Source organism: Chiloscyllium plagiosum, unplaced genomic scaffold (genome assembly GCF_037043375.1).
Source record: "Chiloscyllium plagiosum isolate Xiang-an unplaced genomic scaffold, Cpla_swu_hap1 HiC_scaffold_6, whole genome shotgun sequence".
Taxonomy (NCBI): Eukaryota; Metazoa; Chordata; class Chondrichthyes; order Orectolobiformes; family Hemiscylliidae; genus Chiloscyllium; species Chiloscyllium plagiosum.
Genome location: NW_028270144.1, coordinates 27453739 through 27477449, shown reverse-complemented (window position 1 = coordinate 27477449; position 23711 = coordinate 27453739). Strand labels below are relative to the sequence as shown.

Sequence of the window (23711 nt, the reverse complement as noted above, 5' to 3'; positions counted from 1 at the left end):
GCTTTTCTTACATTTTCGTGAAAAAGTGCTTTTGGGAAAACTCTGCAGGAAACAAGATGGTCAAGTTTTGCAATAGATTTTCAACTGAAAAGGTCTTTCAAGAAAGACAATAAAACATCCTTTTGGGAAAGAAGCTTTCTGTTAATTAGCATTGAGTGCATTTCCACACAGCAACTATAAGCCCAATGGAATTGTTTTGTGGGAAAGTAGGGGTAATTGAGTTCAGTGCATCTAAGTTATCTGTACCTTCAACTTGGCATCTCCACTGTGTTTTGTTTTGTGTACAATGTGTGACACTATGTGCAATTCTACAAGCAGTGATCACAAACCTTTTTGGTAGAAACAGAATCAAAATTGTTGCAATGTGCAACTTGTTCCATCTCTGCATAAATGGCTAGATTTTGAGATTTGACTTTCGATGACCTACAATACAGTAAAGAGTCAGGAAGAGACCAGAAATATGACATTGCGAAGCTACAACTCTGAAGGTCAGATGCAAATGTGAACATGAACTAAGTAAGGTTGCTGTTCAGTTGGTTAGATTGCTGAGAATTGAACACATATTCTGCTGGATTATTGGAAAACTGTCAGACACGGTATTAAGCTGTAGGGAATCAGGAATCAATCAGTGGATCATGAAGTAAGTAGACAAAATAACCACAATAATAACAACATGTATTTAAATAATATCTTTAACAGAGGTAATTTGCAGGGGTGTTATTAAACAGATTTAGTTAAAGAGATTTTAGATTAAATAACCAAAGGTGGAGTCAAAGCAGTGGGTTTTAGGTAATGTCTTGAAGAAAGGTGAAGAGTTAGAGAGAAACAGAGGCTAAGTAAAGAGTACCAGAGGTTAGGTGGCAGCAATGTAGGATGGAACATTTCCAACCCTGGTGCGGCAGGAACAATAGTGAGAAAGGTGAAAATATATGGAGAAAGTGAAAGTAATCATAATTTTGACAATGAGAAATGTCTTGTCATCTTCTATTCAAGCCTAATGGTAACTTCAGAATTTTACCAGAGAATGGTGACCAGCTTTTTTCAATGCATTTGCATCTCAATAGAGCTCCAACTCAGCTTATTTGTTCCCCTCTCCCTCATTGAGGAGCTGGAGAGCATAGATTCCTAACATGTAAATTAGAGCAGGTACCTGGGGGTACTGAAGGGCATCATCGAACAGCTTCTTCTCAACATCACCCCTCCATGCTCCATGGACACACATTCCTGATGAAGGGCTTAAGGCCGAAACGCGACACCCCTGCTCCTCGGATGCTGCCTGACCTGCTGTGCTTTTCCAGTGCCACACTTTTTGACTCCAGCATTATTTTCAACCGTTTGTCTACCCAAATTATCATCAGCAAACCACTACCTTCAGCACATTATCAATACTACTCTCATGCCAACTCAGACACCACTTCAGCCATTCCAAATTTCACTTTGGAGCTCCAAGGCACCTACAAATGATATTTTCTGTAAGTTGTAAATTGTAAAGGGACACACACAATTCATACATTTACATCTTACAAATCTTAGCTTCACAGGTGTTTATGCTGAGTAAAAGGCAAGCAGCTGGCGATAGTGAGGATACAGGTGCCGGAGAGGTGAGGTGCCCCCAGTGAGTGGGTAGGAAGCACAAAGGGCAGGAGGAGTGAGTAACTGAGGCAATGAGGTGGATGACAGATATTGAGGGTAGATGCTGACATACAATAGTGAGAGTAGTGAACTGAGTCTTGATGTAAGGTATGTTCAATGACAGACTTAGAGAGAGTGAGGTAGCGGAAAGAAGATGGTGACACCTTTGTAGGGAGGAGAAGATTATTGACCTGCTGTCTGCATTGCTGGACATCCCTTTACACCTGGGGCACAGCTAAAACCTAGGCTTCAATTTAGATTTTGGATGTGGTCTGAATGTGTATGTCTTATTCATAGTCGGCAGAAGAAAGAATTACCCTCCTCTCCACCAGACCATCCATCAAGACCTCTAGGTTCCTCCCTCTGAGGTGAAAAGCTAGGTTTCCTTTTTTCTGCGTCATGTCCTCAGTGATAATGATCAGGGACTATCCTGGATTTTTGTGTTGAATCTGGGTTGAAGTATGGCCCAGGTGGTGTGAGCACCAAAAGAGCCTGGCAGTAACAAACATTCCACCTGTCTGCCCAGTTCCGCAAGCCATGTACCCTAGATCCCAGTCCTTTAATTAATTTTAAAGAGCAGAAGATTGTGTGTGAAAAGCCATTCTGAGCCATGGTGGATTTGGTGCCTTGAATCTTACTGAAAATAATTTTAAATGAGAAACTTTTACCCACAGTGTTCAATGATTATGCAATTGAAAATCCGGTGTTTATAAGAGGTTAGAATTGGAAGAGCACAGAAATCTCTGAGGATTGTAGGACTGGGTAATGTTACAGAGATGGGAGGTGCAAGGCCATGAAGATATTTAAAAACAAAGTTGTGAATTTTTGAAGTTAAATTACAGGCGATGCAGGTCAGTGAATATGGATTATGGATGAATCAGTTCACTTATATATCCAACAGTAAAGGAGAAAAATAAACTGATCTTTTGTATAGTGGCTTTTATACCCTCAGGACTACTCAAAGCTCCACAGACAATTGATTAGTTTTAAAAATGTTACTGTTTCTGTGTAGGCAGACATAAATAGAGAGTAAGAGATATATAATCACAATCAAATGTATTTTCAGATTCAAGAAAACAGACAAAGCAAGCCCCACCAAAGATAAGATGCTGTGTAGTTGCGAATTATACAAAAATTGCAGTACATCATCTGTCAATGATCGTTTCATAACTGCTGACAGTGTAAGTTATGAACAATCATGAAAGAGCAAACATGATGTGTGCCTATATGCATTTACAAACTGTTCCTTTGTGTCTGGAAACCGCACTTTTGTAAGAAATACCTGAAGCAAAATGTTCAGAGTTGAAGTGCCTATTTATTTATTTATTATCTAATTTTCACAACTTTACACTTGGGTATGCTTGAATTTCATCTCTGTTGCTTCCAAAATTGTCCCATTATCCATTGGCATGTTTTTATGCCTTTTTCAATCTCCTGATTCTTCACATATTCTCTTAGTTTGTATTTAATTTCCCAAGTTTTAAATCTGTATAAAGTGTGTTAATACAGCTTCAATGATCTACTTAACTGTCAATGATTACACTCATCAGCCTTGTGTTATGCCTTGCTGTTTGATTAGTCATAGGTGGAACATGGATTTTTGATAGGCAAATAGAGGATACTATTGTTCACATTTCTCCCAGATAAATTGGTAGGCCAGTGCCCAAAGTGTTATGTTTGAAAGGGTTCAGAAAAGATTTACAAGGATGTCGCCAGGGTTGAAGGATTTAAGCTACAGGGAGATGCTGAATAAGCTGGGGCTATTTTCCCTGGGGTGTTGGAGGCGGAGGGGTGACCTTATAGAGGTTTATAAAATCATGCGGGCCATAGATAGAGTAAATAGACAAGGTCTTTTCCAGGGTGGGAGAGTCCAAGATTAGTGGGCATAAGTTTAAGACGAGAGGGGAAAGATTTAAAAGGGACCTAAAGGGCAATTTTTTCACTCAGATAGTGGTGCATGTATGGAATGAGTTATCAGGGGAGGTAGTGGAGGCTGGTGCAATTACAACATTTAAAAGGCATCTGGATAGTTACATGAATAGGAAGGGTGAGAGGAATATGGGCTAATTGCTGGCAAATGGGACTAGATTAATTTAGGAAATCTGGTCGGCATGGACGAGTTGGACTTAAGGATCTGTTTTCATGCTGTATATCCCTATGACTATATGATGCAAGCTCACAAGCAGCAGAGGATTCGAACAGAGCTTTGTCCTGGTAAATGGTTTTGTTTTAGTCAAACTCCAGCTCTGTTCTCCTTTAATCTAAAGTGTTCCTGAACATATCACAAACTTGTGCCAAAAATTCTCTGGCCTTGTGTATGTTGTCATGGAGAGAGTGTGTACCCAAAATTAGTCAAACATAAATGCTACTCATATGGGTTTCTGAGTGCAATGGTTCAGAGACAATTGAACAAATAAATTGGTTTATATGCACCTGTTGTGCTTAAAGTTAAAAGGAAATCATTTGTGTTACTAGACAGCAGATAAAACAGCATCAAAAGGACACTCCTGTCTTATAAATTACTCTTTTTTGAAATGCCAGGAGAACTGAAGGATTATCTTTATCATGATGATATAATTGCAACATCAATCATATTTGTAACTTCACTTCAATTTTCATTTAATTTTAAGGATGAGGTTTTTTTTAAAAAAATCTAATTTTCTAAGGTTACTGTGATGACCAGCAACAGACTTTATGGAGTGTGGTGTTCTTGGCTATTACATAATTTTACTGAAACCTCAAGAACTGAGGCCATGAGAGCCATTTAATAGATGGCTGCACTCCACTGCTTTAGTGCCACACACATAAAGTTCTTGCGTGCATAAGCAAATCATCTTTCCTACTGAGTTCAATAAATTGGATAAACTGCTGCACTTTTTTGCTTCTTCCTTTCTCACTAGTTGATTATGTAATATTATGAAGAAAAACATGTTTCCATACTGTTCCAATCAATGACAACAAACACACAAACCAATACAAATGCTGTTGTGAAACATCTCGCATCTCGATTGGTCCCTGCTTGTGGAAATAGATACATTTGATTTGCAGTTATTGAAAAAGGCATGATCCTCATGAAAAATGTTTGTTAAATCTTTTTCATTTGTTTACAGATACTCAGAAACAATGAAGTCAATGTTACTAAATCTATCATCCTGTCATAGGGAAGTAAGGAAACAAGGGTTAAGATCAATGCAATAAAAATAATATGTGACATTTCCTGATCTTATTCTTGAAGACAGCCCTTTAATACTTTATTGTTCAATAAAATGATTATCTACTGTGGCAATCCCATTTATTCTCAGTTTGTACAGTCCCTGTCTTCCTTTCTGAAGTTTCAGGTTTTCCATAGAGCATACCTTTTGCTCATAGCTGTTGTTTTTAATGTTCAAGTAGTATGTCAGTGGAAAGTAATTCAAAATGATTGAATGATTTATCAACTTTGGTTTGCATTTCAACAGGGCAAAGGACCTCCTATATTAAAAGTCTTTGTTCAACTTGAATGTTACATGTATTTCTTATGGCTCTGAATGTGATATAATCTTTTGCGATCAATGCGTTTTATATTTTTGGTTGCAGTTCATCTTTTTTAAATCATATACCTGGTCATTAAACATCTTTTTTGTCCCTACTCATATTTCCCGTGCAACCAACCATTTGCTATTCATTATTATGTAAAGTGTGTCTCTTCTTTACATATTATATCCTGGTATATCCAGAGAATGTGGTGTGTTCAGCAGTTTGTCATGTGCCATTTGCAATATGGTTTAAAAAATTCTGGAGTATTTCAGATACACATCATTGCTGAGGCTGTCCCTCGTCAGCACTTTAATGTTATATATTTCAAGAGACGACAACATTTAATTTAACTCCTGACTTGCTTGAATTCCATAGCTATGAAAACAACCTTCCTTTCATTTTTACATTTGAGATGAATAAGTCATAACTGATGTTAGTATGTGTTGCTTTCTGATACTTAATAAAACTGTGTTATAATTGTTATGTCAACATGTATCATTGACAAGCTGCTCGGAATGGTTTTTACATTGAATGATCAAAACTGAAGGACATTTCATGGATTAACTATAAAGTGCTAAAAATTGAAGATTTAGGATATCATCTGAACTCTTTGAAATATCTAATGTCTGAGAATCACTACTATAGTTAATTAGTTATTGTTAAATCATTCTCAGATACTCCAAGATATCCATTTATTATGCTTTAATCGAGGGTAGTTATCTATTCCTCTGTAATCACTCTCAGTCTACTATTCCCTCTGTAATTATTATTAGATGTCTATTATTCATTTTGTAACTCCTTGTAGCTATCCATCATTCACTCTCAGATATTATTAGTTATTCTCCGAACATTCTCATGATTCTATCTTTTCTCTCTCTAATCACCCTCAGGTAGCCATTTGTCATCCCTAAATTACTCCAAGGTATGTTAGCTACTCTAGAATCATTCACAGACATTTATCTTACTTGATATGAAACTCAGTTTTGATATTTATGACAAACACTTTCTGTCAGTGTAATTCTGTGTTCTGTGTATTAAAGGGATGACACTTGTGTTTGAAGTCAAAAATGGCAACTCACACTTGCAAATCAACACAAGGTCAAATGGAATCATATAATGTTTCTTAATGAATTTCAGAGTGTATCCAAAATCTTACCGGGCACTACCAGAAACAGAAAATCTTTCCCTAGGAATGCTGAGATCTATTCAATGCTTCACTGGCATGTGTAAGAGTTAAAGTGGACCAGAGAGGTCATCACTGGTCCTTGGCAACTTTTTCTGACTCCATCTGAGTCAATGTCCTGCCCACCGCAGGTCCCATCTGGAATGTCTTTGCTTTATTTTACACATCTTACTCCTGCCTCTGGGACTTCAATCTTTTATTACGATGAGAAAATAGGCTGAACTAACAAACACCAGTGAGATATAGATGTTAGGGAAAAAACAACTTGGCAGTAGACAAAGAGTAATTCTATATCTTAGGGAAACAGAACCTTAATGAGGACAAATTGAAATGCCTTTTGAACAGCTCAGTGACTGATTGAATGATATGAGTTAATAATATTGGCTACTGATAATTGTTATTAATTTAATCAATGAGGAGTAAAAGGTTATGGGTAATAAATGCAAGGTAGTCACTAATAAATCCAGTAAAAATAAATTTCTTCACTCATAGAATGATGGAAATGCATAACTGACTACCAGAAAACAGTAATTTAAACTACTAGCTATAAACATTAGCATTGATTCCTTTAAAGGAAAACGAGGTAAACACATAAGGAAGAGGATATGCTGATGAAGTATTCAGGGAGTAGGGTCTTGGAAAACATAATCAACAGCAGAAACCAGAATGAATTGAAACAGAATGACCCATTTGTGTTGTACACGGGAGCTAGGGACGTGAGAGTAAGAGAAGGCCATTTAGCTCTTTGAGTTGCTTTGACATTCAATAAGATTATGCTTGATTTGGTTGTGGCCTCAACCCTTCTTTCCTGTCTGGCTCACATAACCTTCGCTTGCTTGTCCATCAAAATACAAGTGAACTCAACCTTGAGTACATTCAATGGCCCAATCTCCACTGCTTTTCCGAAAGAGAAATTTACAAACAAAACCCAGTGAAGAAAAGGAAATCCTTGTCTCCGTATTAAAAGGGAGATCTCTTCTTCTTAAACTTGTTCTAGTCTCCTTCCAAAACAAACAGTCTCTGTTATTCACCCTGTTTGGACCACAGAATCTGGTATGTTTCATTAAGGTCACCTCTCAATCTTCTATACTCCAACCTATCAAACCTTTCTTCATGAGATAAGCTCTTCATTCCAGAAATGAGTCAAAATAACTTTATACTGGACTGCTTCTAACACAGAGTAATAACTTAGGAAGCCTGATTGGAAAGGACCATCATTTGTTGTTGAACACAAAAATAGGGCCACAACTTATTGCAATGGTAAGCTGTCGCCAACCCACAGCAGACAGCTTTGCAGACTGTCCCTGAATCTGTTTTTTTTTCTTTTTTATTTCCAGCATCACACACAACTGAACAGTTTTTTTTAAAATCACTATGGTATTTTTATTCTATCTTTTTAGCCACCTTCTATAAATTATCCATGATTCCAGTGGAATCGTTGATGTTAAGGGAAATGCAAACCACCAAAGGTGATCAGGTCTGCTTTATGCTATTTTCAATTCATCCTGTTCAGAGATGTATGACACACTTCCGGAGCAGGTGGGACTTGAACCAGAGCCTCTTGGCCCATGGGTAGGGACACTATCACTGTGCCACAACAGCACCCCTGAGTCTATATAGGGCTCAGGTGATAAGTTCTAGCTCGTCAGTCCAATGCACATTACCAAGAGAACTCATACTCAACAAACTCCACAGGAAGATTAATTAGTAATGAGTCCACTGGGATTATCACAGACAGTTACATTTTATTTAAGTAAACAAAAACTGTACCTGTCATTTCAGATATGATATCACCAATGCTCTATACAGTTGTGGTAAAGTTCTGTGCTTTTTTTGTTCATTTCCCTTGCAATAAGCATCAGCAATCCATTTGACTTCCTTATCACTTGCTCCACCTGCATACTTTTTGTAACTATGATGCTCAGATCCCTCTGTACCATGATATTCAGCAATCTCTTTCCATATAAATAATGAACAGCTTTTCTATTCTCCCTGCGAAAATGAAACATGAACATTTCCCACATTATAGTTCATTAACCATTTTCTTATACCAAATTACTTAATCTGGTATATATAACTTTACCTCCTACATCATAACCATCTTGATTAATCAGCGGATGGGCACAGGAGCTCAGTGGTTGGCACTGCTGCCTCACAGTGCCAGGAACTGGGTTCGATTCCGGCTTCGGCTGACTGTTTGTGTGGAGTTTGCACATTCTCCCCGTGTCTGTGTGGGTTTTTCCTCCCACTGTCCAAAGATGTGCAGGTCAGGTGAATTGGCCATGATAAATTTCCCATAGTGTTAGGTGCATTAGATAGGGGTAAATGTGGGGACTGGGGTCTGGGTGGGTTACTCTTCAGAAGATCTGTTTCCATACTGTAGGGAATCTAATCTAAAATAATCAGCAAATATATTTATCGTCCTTCACCAAAGTCACTCATATAATTTGTAAATAGTCAACACTGATGTCAGTTAAAGCTTACAAATATAAAAGTGGACATTTAGTCTGACTCTATTTCCTGATAGAGAACCAATCATTTATCTATGCTTATATCTTACCCTCTTCTTACACTATGTTTTACTGTTTGTTTCACCTTATTAAATGCCTTTTGGAAATCCATGTAGACTACACCTCCAGATGTTGCTTTAGCACTTTGTTACTTCCTCAATGCATTATAATAGATTTGTTAAACATGTTTTGGTCTGCATGATCACATTATGATTTTCTAAGATTCCTGTTGGAACTCATCTTGATAATGAATTCTAGCAATTTTTCTTTGGCTGATGTAAAGTTCATTATCCTCCAGTTTCTTGCTTTTTGTTTTCCTCATTTCTTGAATCAAGATATTACATTGGTTATTTTCTATTTTTCTCAAGCCTTTCCAGAATCTAAGAAAGTTTGTAAGATTTTATTATCTCAGCAATCACTTCTTTTAAGTCCTTAAGATACAGGCCATTCAGTCCTGATGGCTATCATTTCATGGGGCTATGGACATCTTCACAATATTACTGTTAGCGTCATGTCACATATTCGGGTACCACCACTGCTGCCAGCATGTGATATTCTGGTTTGACTAATTCACTGTCACCAATCCTCCTTTCTCAATGTTGTGTTTTGGCTTTTTTAATTATCACTGGTGAGTCTTAACAGGCGAGGCACTGTCTTGGATGACAAGGTAGTTTGTTGTATAATAACAATAGGTACAGCTTACATTACTGGTCATGCATAATCACCAAGGACTCTCAGAAGCTGCACATGTACTCAGCTGTCATCACCCAAAGACTGTGACTTAATTAGATTGGGTGGAGCTTAATGAAACATGAACTTTCACTCGTTCAGAAACATCAATTTACATAACCATCCCTTGTCAAACTTTTGGTAGAATAGCATTCCCAATACCTTTTCTCTGGTGGTGGTGGTGATTGTCCTACGTTTCTCACTCCAATTTGTCTCTTGATTTTCATATATCTTTGGGAAGTTGTCAAAGACTTCTCCAGTGAAGAGAGACACAAAATACCTGTTCAACTTCTTCACCACGACCAACTCCCTATATTCACACCCTAAAGCATATCCTGTCAACTGAGAGCATCAAACGTGTTATTTTGATGATGTTACAAAGGCCTGGTGGCTTATTCTGTTCCCAATGTTTCATTTCCTTAAAGACTGTATCGGTTAGCATTTACAATCCATATCCCACTTTGTTGGGTGCATATTTTGTATTTCTTTAACAGCATGAGATTGCAAATTCAAGGGAGGTGGGCATTGGGAAAGGATGGGTGGACTAATGCAAAAACGTCAAAGCATAGAAGAGAAGCATTGTTAAATCTACTTTATTTGTGAAGACAGTCATAAATAAGGACTAGGTTTGTCCACATACATTTTTAAATAGGTAACATTTAATGTAATGGTTCTTCACTGGTTGTAAAGTATTTAGGGACACCTTGAGATTATGCAAACTGTAAATGCAAGAGTTTTCTTTCTTTTAATCCTCATTTGGATGAGTGAAATTGCTTATTGTAGAGGTGGGGCAGTGATGGTTTATTGTGAGTGGATCATTGGGAGAGAGTAGGTAAACCTATTACATAAAATAAACCATTTTATGTCAATCATACTTTGGAAGATGTTGATCATTCCCCATCTTTCCAGTTCCTCTGAACATGTCCCAAAATTCTGTTGCTTCCTTGTGCTCTGGGAATTTTATGCCAAAGCAATTTTTTTTAAAAAAAGGTAGCTGTTAATGATGTTTAAAAGAAGTTGTTTAGAAGGATAAAGGAATGAGTTGCATTTATTAATGACTTTTCACAGTGTCGAACTCCAAAGAATTTCTGCAATTTTTAAGACACCATTTTCAATAGGAACTGATTGCTTGCTTGAATCTTATTTGTAAAGTGACTTAAAAACACAGAAACATCACAGATTGTTTTCCACATCATATGCTTTCCACTGTGTCCTCTATTATGCATATCCATCTAAACTCTGTTAATATAGCAGTACTACATGTCCCAGATGATATGGATGAACTGACACAGTATAGAAATGCTAACAGCTACTTTTGTTCAAGATTACAAATTAAGAAAAGTAAGTTTACGAAGCCTCTCTCTTCCCTCCAGACATTTTGCCTTTGGAGGAGTTTATTATTTTAGACTCTGGCCTGGATTGTTTTGTAAAAATTACAGCGGCTGTTTAAAAACTGGATGTGATGCATTGAGATTGAGTTGCTACTGAAACAAGGGGAATGTTTAACTGTCATTCACTTGTATCTATCCACGCTCTGTATGGAAAGCAAACTAACCAAACCAGTGAAATGAATGATGATAATTGTAATGGTCCTAAGTGGATTGAAGGCATTTGTACAACACCAATAATAACACCGCCAACAACAACAAAATCTCCCTTTAGCTTTCAATGTTAAGATAGCTGGCAGTATAAAAGGAGGGGTTTGTGATGTGATAGAAAGAGTCAGGACAAGCTTGTGTAGTACGGATGAAAGGTAGATTTAGCACAAGTGCAATTCAGCTTAAAGACATAGGAAGTAAGATAAATTAACCATTTAAAAGAGGCAAAATATCAGCTGTGTAATTCAACACCTGCTTCAGAAAGTATCAAGCAAAAATAATCCTTTGATTATTTACATATGTGCAGTGCAAGTCAACAGTGTCTAAATAACAAATCTGATAAACGTGATTCTTGGCCCTTTCTGCGATTTTTCATTAGTGCTTACAAAATCCATTTTAACGGTTTTCTCCCACACACCTTCTCCCTCAGGCCCATCCAAACCAAATTTCACAGCCAGCCTCTGTAGCTTTTGAAATGGAAAAATGGTTTCAAATCACTGGCAGAGCTTAATGACTTCTGACTGCTGAGAAATGTTAATTTAAGCCAGACCAAATGTTCCTCAGCTGCAAATATTTGGTGTTGTTCACTGGGAACTGGGAAGATTTATGAGAGCCCGGTGGCGAAGACTCTGCACTCACATGCTTTACATTACAATTGTTTCACATATTAGTGGATAAAAGGCTGTCAGAGATGGGAGGAGAGCTTTCGACGATAAGCAATGCCGTCTAAAAGAAATAGGGATCAGAGACAGCTGTGAAGAACACATTTTACAGCTTGCATATTTCTACTTTGGAAAATTTGCAGCATAGAGAAGAATAAATAGGCTATTTATTTGCCAATCTATATGTTGTTTGTCTCCCTACTGCGATCTCACAGACTCCAGCAATGTCTTAAAAGGACTGTTTCATTGTATTGATTGGAATGTTGATAATTTTCTGATGAATGCCACACTGAAAGACAATTTTTGTTGATCATTTTTCTCAACAAGAATAAGACAATGATTTTGTCTTGCTGAATGCAAGATCTTTGATAGCCTTTTGAAAAGTGTTTGTTTTCATTTACTGCACAGTTGATAAGTTTGCTGTTTGTTGACTTCTCTTTATTCATCGGTTTTAAGAAGTGTCATGCAAGTGGGTCTTTTCATCTGGAGGAAGTGCTGGCTCTGATTTTAACATAAGATGCATCATGGACAAGTCCAATCTAGCATTCAGCAATCATCCTGAGACAAATGTTTTTGAGCTTTGATCACTGCTAGGGGTCAGAAATAGGAATCTTGTCTGATTTCCCCAATCTACACACCTCATTAACTTTGGAAGACCAAAGCAGATAACATTATTGCCATCCCAGATTCCACTCTTCCCCTGTACATGTCAGGGACATTCTAAATTGATGTTTTAAATTTTGCAACAATGGAATTACAAAGTGAGGTTTGCCCTTCTAGGGATCAGGCTTTAGCTCTATCTCTGTTCGAGACAAAAAACACTGCAGATGCTGGAATCCGAAGTAGACAGGCAGGAGGCTGAAAGAACACAGCAAGCCAGGAAGCATCAGGAGGTGGAGAACTTCTCCACCTCCTGTTGCTGCCTGACTTGCTGTGTTCTTCCAGCCTTCTGCCTGAATACTTTAGCTCTAGCTCTGACAGGTAACAGGATTATATCATATTTGAATGGATTTACACCACTTAGATGATATATGTTTCTTTTTACCTTCAAGTAACTGCAAAAATAAACTCCTTACTAGCTTATTTCTGCAGTTTCCACCTCCAGTTGAGGCTAGTACCTGACTTAGATCTGATAATGCTATTTGGTGACAAGATTCCAGCGAGGAGAAATTGTCGAGTCTTGACAAGATTAGAAGAATGAGAGGTGAACGTTTTAGAATCGTAGAATTCCTACAGTGCAGAAAGAGGCCATTTGGCCCATCAAGTCCATACCGACCCTTCAAAGATCATCTCACCCAGACCAGCTCTCTACCTTTTTCCCATAACCCCACATTTACATGGCTAATCCACCAAGCCTGCACATCCCTCAACACAACAGACAATTTAACATGGCCAATCCACTTTGCTTGCAAATCTTTAGAGTCTGGGATGAAACCCATGCAGACACGGGGAAAATGTGCCAACTCTACACAGACAGTAATTCAAGGCTAGAATCGATCCCATGTCCCTGGTACTGTGAGGTAACAATGCTGACCATTGGGCCACCTTGCCACCCTTTGTTAAAACATTTTAAATTCCGCTTAATGCGTTTCTTGGTTTGGGAGTCCAGAATAAGTGGGTCAGAAGAAATAATGGGATCTTATAAGAAAGGTACTACATTAATAATAGATCATTTTATTTTCAAAGATATTGGATGTATCAAATTGACAAGACTAACTCATTCAATGAAGGGCTCCTTCCTGAAACGTCGATTTTCCTGCTCCTAGGTTGCTGCCTGACCTGCTGTGCTTTTCCAGCACCACTCTAATCTTGACTCTGTTCTCCAGCATTTGCAGTCCTCACTTTCACCTAACTCATGTGAATGATTTCATAGTGTGTTTTCAGGACAGTTTCTTAAAACATTACTTTCTGGAACCAGCCAGGAAAGAGATCATTTTAGACCCTGTAATGAGAAATGATGGAGGATTAATTAATGATCTTACAATAAAGATTTATGGTTGTCACTGAAACTGGCTGAGATGAATTGGGACAATATAGAAAAAGGTATAATGGTATACAATTAGTTGTCCTTAAAGAATGGTTGCATAGTTACAGCAACTCCACATTTCTTCAAGGCACAAAAACCCCAAAATGTGAGTCAACTGAGCTTGACAAAGGAAGTTAAGGATTGTATATAATTCAAAGAAATGGCCTATAAGTGCAAGAAATAATAATAAAATGACGATTGCAAAGATTTTATAATATATCACAAAAGAGGGGTGCAAGAAATTGAAGGGAGAATAACATGTGAAAATAAACTAGCAAAACCTCATAAAAATGACTGGTAAAAGCTTCCATATGTACGTATAAAGGAAACATTTGAAAAAGACAAATAAGGTCCATTACAGTTGGAGTCAGGAGAATTTATTATGGTGAATAGAGAAATGTTAAAGAAGTTTTTTTTGTATTCACTGAGGAGCATACACAAAATCTTCCAGTACTAAAGATCCAAGGGACTTGGAAAATGAGGAACTGAAGAACATTAATATTAGTAAGAAGGTTGAATTGAAGAAATTAATGAGACAAATATTTTGTAAGCCATGGGACCTGAAACCGTAACATGCCAGAATGTCGAAACAAGTAGCTATGAAGATTGTGGAAGTATTGTTTAAGTACATGGCAGGTGGAATATAACGTGGAAAAATTTGAAGTTAGCTATTTTGGTAGAAGGGTCAATTATGTAAAATACTTTTGAGGTGGCAAAAATGTAGATGCACAAAGAGTCCTTGTTGTCCTTGTCTTTAATAATATGCAGGTGCAAGGAACGCCAATGGTATATTAGCTTTTATAGCAAGATTATTTGAGTATAGGAGTATTGGTCTTGCTTCAATTGCTTAGAACTTTGGTAAGATTGGACCTGTAGTATTGTGTGCAGTTGTGGTCCTTTTGCCCAAGGAAGAATAAGATTGCCACAGAGGGAGTGCAGCAAAGATTCACCAGAATTGTTGCCAGGATGGCAGGGCTATCCATAATAGAGAGATGGAGGAACTGGCCGGCATTCTGTAGAGTTTCAAAAGTGAAATAGCATCTAATTAAATTCTACACAATATTTAAAGGGATGAACAGATAAGATGTTGCTTCAGACGAGGAGTCTAAAGCCAGGAACATGTTTTCAAAATAAGGGGGAATGCTACTTAGAACTGGAATGGCGGGGTGGGGGTGGGGCGGGGTTGTTTCTTCAACTCAGAAGGTTGTAGAACTTTGAAATTCACTACTCCAGAGGGTTGCGGAAGCTCAGCCTTTGAAGTGGAATGGACAGAATTCAAAGCACCAGTGATATGGAGATAGTTTAGGAAACACCATTGAAGTGGATCAGTCATGATCATTTTGAATGGTGGAACAAACTTTACAGGTTGAATGGTGTACTCCTGATCCTATGTTCTTATGATCTTTTGATTCTGTTACAGTTTACTGCAGTTGTACTTCTTATATCTTTTCCCTTTTTCTTTAACTGAAGATTCCACCCTTCACCCCAGTGGTTGACAGACTCCCTGACCATGACAGGTGCATTTCCTTCTTTCTGTTCTCTACGATCTCTGGTTTTCTGTCATCACCACTTACAACTTTCCCTCGCAACATCTTTCAGTTTTCAAAATGGACCTTTCCCTCTGTAATGTCTTGGTCCACTCCCACAATAATTCCTGATTTCTTAAAGATAAACCAAGCAGTAAGTAAATGAGGGGTGGATTTCAGGTAGGTTTCTCCCAGTCATTTGTTGTACCTTTTGCTGGATGTGTCATGAAAATCATTGATAAAAATATTGTTTAAGGGGAGGAACTTCACAGGGCTTGACTCCTAACCCTGTTGTAAATGGATATAATTGTATTGAATCATGGATTCATGTAATTTCAAACATTTAATTGACCATGATGCACAAATATACGAAGGTCAAAGTGAGCAGTTTTATTGGCAATGAGTGGTTTATGCAGTGTATGGAGAGGATAGATGTACAGAGACTTCTGTTCTTCTGGGAACTCATTCAGATCACTATGCCTCCACAGGTCTCCACATATCTCTTCCAAATGATCATCTGACCTCTTGTAACCTTGTACCTGTAACCCTGACTTCTTTTTCAAACTTATAGTATACCTGCTGGCTTTGGTCATTGTTAGAAATTAATTACTGTCCACACAGTACATGTCCTGACAATTTGTACAGTTGGTAGTTTTTATTCAAAAATTGAGGGCCTCCTTTCCACTATGGGAAGGATTTATATCCTTTTATCATTTCAAGGTTAAAGGCAGAAGTTAATTAGTAGCAGTCCTGTTAATGGAAAAGTTCATTTAAAGTGGCTCAGTGGTTAGCACTGCTGCCTCACAGCACCAGCGTCCCAGGTTCAATTTCAGCCTTGGGTGACTGTCTGTGTGGAATTTGCACTTTCTCCCTGTGACTGCGTGGGTTTCCTTCGGGTGCTCTGGTTTCCTCCCACAATCCAAAGATGTGCAGGTCAGGTGAATTGGCCACGCTAAATTGCATTAGGTGCATTAGGTGCATTAGTCAGAGGGAAATGGGTCTGGGTGGGTTTCTCTTCGGAGGGTTGGTGTGGACTGGTTGGGCTGAAGAGCCTGTTTCCACACTGTAGGGAATCTAATCTAATCTAAAAAGGGAACATTTGCTTAGGCCTTATTGAATTTCCAGTATATCCCACAATATTTACTTAACAGGACTGATTGATTGATTGATTAAGAGAATATTTTGTTCAAAGTAAGGAATTAAAATTCCTGTTAGGTTTGGGAATCAAAAATTAGAAAAGCATTTTTTTCAAAATTGACTACTTGGTTTCTGCAAGGTCAAACAATTTATTTTTTTAGGAAGGCATGAGTGTAGAGGAAATATTTAAGTAGCTTTCATTGGGCTGTCCTGTGGAGTTAGAATAATAAATTGGGCATGAATTTATGATCCTGAAAAACAGACATACATTCTGAAACTCTATGGCATTTGAAATTGAATTGTGAGTTCAGTGCACTTGAAGATTCTCAAAAAGTTTGGTTTGAGATTGAACAGAGTTAACATTTTGAGTATTGAAGAAGATTCAGATAAAATGTCTTGCTGCAATTATATAAGGTTTTAGTCAGATCATACTGGTAGACTGAATGATTGCTTCCAGTGGGTGGAAATGGGGTTCACAATCTTGGGCAATGGGGTAGTCTATTTAAGACTGAGATATCAAATCATTTTTTCATTTGGGATTATGAATCACTCGAATTCTCTATCCTCGAGAGCCATGAGTGCTCAGACAATGAATATAATCAAGGCTGAGAGGAATAAAGCTTTGGTCACTAAGGGGATCAAAGCTTGTGGGAATAGAGTAGGTCACTGAAATAAGATAGAAATTCAGCCGTGGTCGTAATGATTGGCAGACAGGTTCAAAGGGATGTTCTGGGCTACATGCAGCTTTAGATAGCATTTGCCTTTCAGCCTTAATTTGCACTTATTTTTATTTGGGTTACAATTACTCCTGTACCTTATATTCTTTCTGTGCTGACAATCATGTCATTAACAAGGTAGCTGCACTGTTAATTATTAACATTATTTCAATTAATGTGCATGTACAGTAAATTCTTTTTGTTAAAGGAGAGGCCAAGGTTGAATACATGTTTGTGTGAAGCAGAGTGGCATATATTGACCAGCAAGTAATTTGTAGCTCACAACACTTCTCTTCACTTCTTGAATTTCCGGTCTGATTAGCAGATTGATAATGTCATGCATGGTTATCATGCTGCCATTTTCCAGCAAAATCTGGACCATGAAATTTAAATTAATCCAAAATTCTGCAGCCCATGTTTTCAGTCACAACCCAGTCTCATTTCTCTATCATCCTTGTGCTCACTGGCAAATATTGGTTCCTGATCATTCCAACACCTTGATATTAACATTCTCATTCTTTGTTTTCAAATCCCTTTATGATCTCACTTTCTTATCTGCCCGGGTTAGTGTACAAATATCACAAGCTGGGAGCCTCAGTGAGTCAAGGAATGTGCACCATTTAATGCTGCCTGATGAACTATTTTAATGACCCACTCTATGTCGAGAGGCATGACTGAATTTCACTGAGTTCTCCATTCCATGCAATCTGATGTAATTTGACATCACTGACGGTACAATATCTATGCTAATAGATAGAATGTATGCTTGTGGTTGGGATAGTTTGCTGCCACCATTTATTTTGGAACTGGTTTAAGAACCTTCAAAATTTACAGCGAAAGAGAAAAACCAATATTTGAGTCTCACAGAGATTCTTGACATAAAAAGATGCAGTTTATTGCATGCCAACATTCAGGTACGAGTTACCTTAGTAAGGTGGACATTAGCTTGGGTTTCCAAAGGTCAGATAGTCTATTCTGCAGTGTAGATGGGAGTTGTCTAACGGGACTCAATAGCATCCCCAGCTGAGAAGATTCCCAGGAAATTGATTATTCCGCTGAGCAATTCCCCTGCGCATCAAACCGTCTAAAAAGTATCTGGAGTATTTGGAGAATTCAGAACATTCTACTGCTGTTAATGATTACTCAGGACAAGTTAAACTATTCACAACCAGTCTAAATCCTGGGAGCTATTCAACTGACCCCCATCCCAACATACCACATACATCCCTGCTTGCAACCCACTGCTGGAACTAGCATTACCCCTGATACCTACGTATCCCCACCTCTCCCCCTGCCCCCCTCCTAAGATCCTAAGAAGTACAGCCTTTGTACAAAGTAAGTGCTTATGACATTATCATCAGATTTAGTGTGGCTTAATACAATCTTTATTATTAATATTTTCAGAACCATTAGCTGACTCCACACCACTAACCCCATATACTATTGTTAACTTGCCTCCCTAATTCTGCTGATGATCCATCCTTGGAGATTTTAATTGCTCTATCATTAGTGACTTCAGTTACAAAGGCACCAAGTTCTGAAAAACACTGATGATGCCTTGCTGCATCTCTAACTTGCTTTCCTCCTTTAATGACTCTTGTTAAAACCTATGAGTTTGACTTTGCTTGGGGCACAGTCATCTGGAAGTTTTGTTTCCCCATTTCTTGTGTCATTTTATTTACTGCACCTGAGTTTCAGTTCTTAAGTCATTAAACCATCTCTTTGACCCAGCTTTTAGGCATCTGACTTAGTATGTCCAGAATTCAAAGCCATGCTATGTTCGAAAATGGTCCGATTAAGTGGTTTGGAACATTTTGTGAGATTAAAGCAGCTGTATGAATGTGAGATGGAGTTGTTAACTTATTGGATGAACAGCTTTGTGACATTTTTGTGAAATACTATGTATTTCATACATTTCTAAGGCTAGATTTTCCTCTTTGGATGCAATTACTGATCCATTGTGCTCAACATTGCACATACTTCCGGAAATATTTGTTTCTTGAGTTTCCACTCAAACAGTTTGCACATCATGAAATGTAAAATATGACAGGATCCAGGGAACAAGCCAGTGCTTGAGAAAGCAATTTTCCAGAAAAATAATTCTTTTGAAAAAAATTAAATTCCTTGACATAGTTAAGAGTGATGACTTGGTGCAGTTTAATTAATATAGCTGAAAATAGATGTATCGCAAAAAGTAATCACGTTTTTTTAATCACAGTATCAATCCAACATCTCATAGTCACACAACAGCATAGAAATCAGCCATTCAGCCCATTTGGTGTGTGCTGGGACTTATCTGTGAGTAACCAAAATACCAGTAAGTGAAAATGATTTCTATACCACCCATAGCTCTGCACAAGTAGCAGAAATTTACAATAGGGCTAGCATTCAGCATATGTTTCTTAACACGAGTGTGAAAAAATCGACAAGAATGAATTAAGGTGGATGTTGTGTGCACTTGAAATCTGTCCTTTTTTAAAAAATTTCACTGGGAAAAGCACCAATACCTGGCTATTGCATATTCTGTGTATGTTACAGAGTCTGTGTTCTGTAACATAAAAGATATGTTGCTGTAAACTGCAAAAATAAGAATCATTGAATCCCAACAATGTGGAAACAGGCTCTTTGGCCCAAGTCCACATCGACCCTCCAATGAGTATCTCACCCAAGCCCATTCCTGTACATTTATCCCTGACTAAGGCACCTAACCTACATATCCCTGAACACAGTGGGCAATTTAGTATGGCCAATCCGCCGAACATGCACATCTTTGGATTGTGGGAGGAAACCCACGCAGACATGAGGAGAATGTGCAAACTCCACACAGACAGTCTCCCGAGGCTGGAATTGAACATGAGCCCTTGGCACGATGAGGCAGTAGTGCTAACCACTGAGCCACTGTGCTGCCCACAATAACTATTCTGGAAAGTTGTATTAGTACAGTTATAATATGTCAGTGGTTCCAACACAAGAAAACAATTAATGCAATGCAAACTCTACCAAATTTCCCAATTCTTTGTTACTTCCCATGTTCAGAAGGAAGCAAAGATATACTCTTTAAGTTATGGATGTGTCATCTGAGGATTGTTAACATTTTGCAAAAGTTTTGTATCCTCCAACTCATTGCTCCTTAAGCAAATGAATTTGTTCTCCAGCTTTGGAGAGTAACTCATCAATTATTGACAATCTTGTGTCATTTTGAAGGAGCTAGAATTTTCTGCATTTCATGCTCTCTGGCTGTGAGCTAAGGTAAAATGATGTGGAAAGGAACTTTTTAATAATTTCTCTGGCTCTAATTGTACATAAAGCTTTGCAAAATAGCCGCATGTCTGACAAAGCTGCAATTGCATTTTGATTTGAAAACATAATTCTCAGTAAAGGTTTTCCCTGCAAGGTCTGTTAGATAGTTGATCTGTTCATCAATGTAATTTACCCATTTCTGCTACCTATCCCTTAATGCTGTTACATAAGAAATATCTACCATTGTTTGAAAATTTTCACTGACCCAGAACTGAGCACCTTTTTGGGAGAAACTTCCAGATTCCCACTCCATTTTGGTTTTTCCTGATATTATTCTTAATAAATCTGATGTTATTTTCAAGATTATAAACCCTTGTTCTGTGTTACTCACGTCACCCCATTAAAGTAGCTAGTTTCTCTGCCCACTCCATCAATTCTCCTCGATCACTTTGAAGTGATTATTCCTAAACATTGTAAACTCAAAGGAATAGTAATTCAAGGATTAACGGGCTTTAACCCTTTAAATGTTGGTATCATTCTGGTGAATCTGTACAATACTTCTACTACCCTCCATGTTTAGAGTTTTATACTTAGAGTATAGTACCCAAAACTATTGGGATTCAGGTATGCCTTTGGACAACTGATGAGTAACTTCCGCATTTTTACATTCTAACTCCTTGAGCTAATTATTTTATTTCATTAAATATGATTGATCATGGTTCTAACTTTTAATAATGTATGATAACTCAAACAACACCTTGCAAAAGTGAATTTCTTTTGCTCCTGTATGTAATGTCTAAATGGAAGTTCTGCACACTTTGAAATTGTCCTTAAATGGAATGAGAAATGGAAAGTACAAAAGCAAACTACTGCAGGTACTGGAGATTGGAAGAAAAACAGGAACTGCTGGGCATGCTCATCAGTGCAGAAAGGAGCAGAGTTAATGTTTCAAGCATTCTTCAGAATTCGCCTAAACTACATTTTGCCACAAATGCTGCCTGCTGAGTACTTTCCAGCTTTGTGTTTTTATCTGGTGATGTGGTTGACTCTTAACTGCTCTCTGGGCAATTAAGGATGGACAATAAGTGCTGGCATAGCCAGTTCACATCCTGTGAAAGAGAGATTGTGAGTTGCTGCTGTATTTGCATGGAGATCAAAAAAACCATGAAGCTCTTCTGAATTTGAGAATTATGGTTAGAAAATTAATAGGAGAGCAGAGCATGCAGGTTCTTGGTCTCCATTTGAGCATCATCCCACTTAATTAGAGTCTTAATTAGAATATAAAAATGCCTTTAGACAAGGTGCCTCTGGAGAGTTTTCATCTCAGGGTCTTCAAGGGCTAAGTGCCAATAGCAGCAAAGCTCAGTGTCTGTTGCTGAGACAGTTATGGGCAGGTAACCTGAGCTCTCAGTTTGTTCATGGAGGTCAACAATGTGACTTCACAACTGCATTAAAATTGCAATAAGTCAAATTCAGAAAACCTAGAACTCTGGTTGTGACGAAGGTCATTAGCCATTCCCACCAGCAGTGTGGGAAATCAATAGAAGGTTGCCCATGACAAGCTGAAATTACAGCCTGAAACTTGGTATTACTAGAACTTGTGTATGCTTGGCATATGACTATCAAATAATCAAATAATCAGAGAGGAGTTAGACCAGGATAGAGTGTAAAATCATGTTCAAGCCATCACTTGACATTGAGATCTCTCGGTGAAAAAATGTTTAAATCCAGCAAATATCACTAAACCTGTGAACAAGCTAAAAACACTGCCGATTGAAGACAAAGTGAATGAATGCTTGCCCACTCATCCACCTGATTCTCCAACTGAAGCCACAAAAGCCGTAGAGATGCTCCAGGATTTTGCAGTGACAGCATTGGAAAAATGGTTCACTCTATTGACAGCCTAGCACAGAGTATCATACACTTCCAAAGAAGCTATGTTAAGTTGAAAAAGGTGACTGAGTTTTTCCAGAGTTAACTCCCAACGTTTTTCAGTGTCTTTCACTATATTAGCTCAGGCTAATGTATTGTGCAAAGACATTTTTCAAATGTTGACTGAGACACTGTGCTTTTGTTTGTTTTTATTTGTGATGAGTGTATCTTTGTAGGCAAATTGGATTATGCAGGGACATCCCAGGCTATCTCAAAGCTTCACTTAACACAAGCTCTTTCTGGGAAAGAACGTTCCTAAGCTAAAGAAATCCTAGAACGTGCTATAGTTGCAGTTGCATAAGAAAGAAATTTGGCCCAATGGTACCATGATACATTGAGGCCTAACAGTAAATAAGTAACTGTAATATTAGAGTTTTTCCCATTACTCTGTTTGAAATGATTGTTCCCTCAAAAATACATTATATAGTACACTTAATTTAAACATCGACATTGAAATCAAAGAAAACTTATAGCAAATTGGAAGGCCTTAACTTTGTTGCTATGCCCTCCATACCTGATATATTAATCAGCTCTCCCATCATCTGCAGCTCTAGGTCATGTGTACCAATTCATAAAGTTTAACCTGTTTTAGCCTGCTGGTTTGGTATGAAACCTGTCATAGTTGCTAAGATCATCATGTTGTCCCAGTACATGTTGGAGGAGAAAGTGAGGACTGCAGATGCTGGAGATCAGAGCTGAAAATGTGTTGCTGGAAAAACGGAGCAGGTCAGGCAGCATCCAAGGAACAGGAGAATCAACGTTTCGGGCATAAGCCCTTCTTCAGGAAAGACAGTTTTAACATGGATGATGGCAAGATGTTGATACATTTGACACATGTTGGTGCAAGAAGCAGAAGGAGAATGCATCAGTAGAGCTCTGGAAAAGTCCTAGACCATTTCACTCCTGTACCTCTGTTAAATAGAGCGGAAAGTTACAGGAGTGACATCAGTCTTACAGTTGGGAAAGAAAAAGAGACGTCAACAAGGGGTCACTGATGGGAACAGTAATGGTATGAACGGAGCATTGAGGAGAAGATTTGGCAGCTAGGAAGGATACAGAATTAGAATGGTGCTGGAAATGCTCAGCAGGTCTGGCAACATCCGAGGAGCAGGAAGATTGATTTCCCTGTTCCTTGGATGCTGCATGACCTGCTGTGCATTTCCAGCACCACTATAATCTTGACTCTCATCTCCAGCATCTGCAGTCCTCACTTTTGCCTAGTTAGGAAGGATACATAGAGCCAGGCTTGGAAAGGGTTAAGGTCCACTTCTGATGCTCAGGGAGACAACCTCCTGACCTTCCTG

The 23711-nt window shown here is 38.2% G+C and overlaps 1 protein-coding gene and 1 long non-coding RNA gene across 5 annotated transcripts in view; both read left to right on the top strand.

Moving 5' to 3' along the window:
* The window catches only part of dachc (dachshund c), a 598354-nt gene that overhangs the window by 518670 nt on the left and 55973 nt on the right, over positions 1 to 23711 (top strand). The window lies entirely within an intron of this gene.
* On the top strand, positions 2098 to 4914 carry LOC148149726 (uncharacterized). Its single transcript, XR_015757404.1, has 2 exons — positions 2098 to 2813; positions 4743 to 4914. It is a non-coding gene; the product is annotated as an uncharacterized LOC148149726 (long non-coding RNA).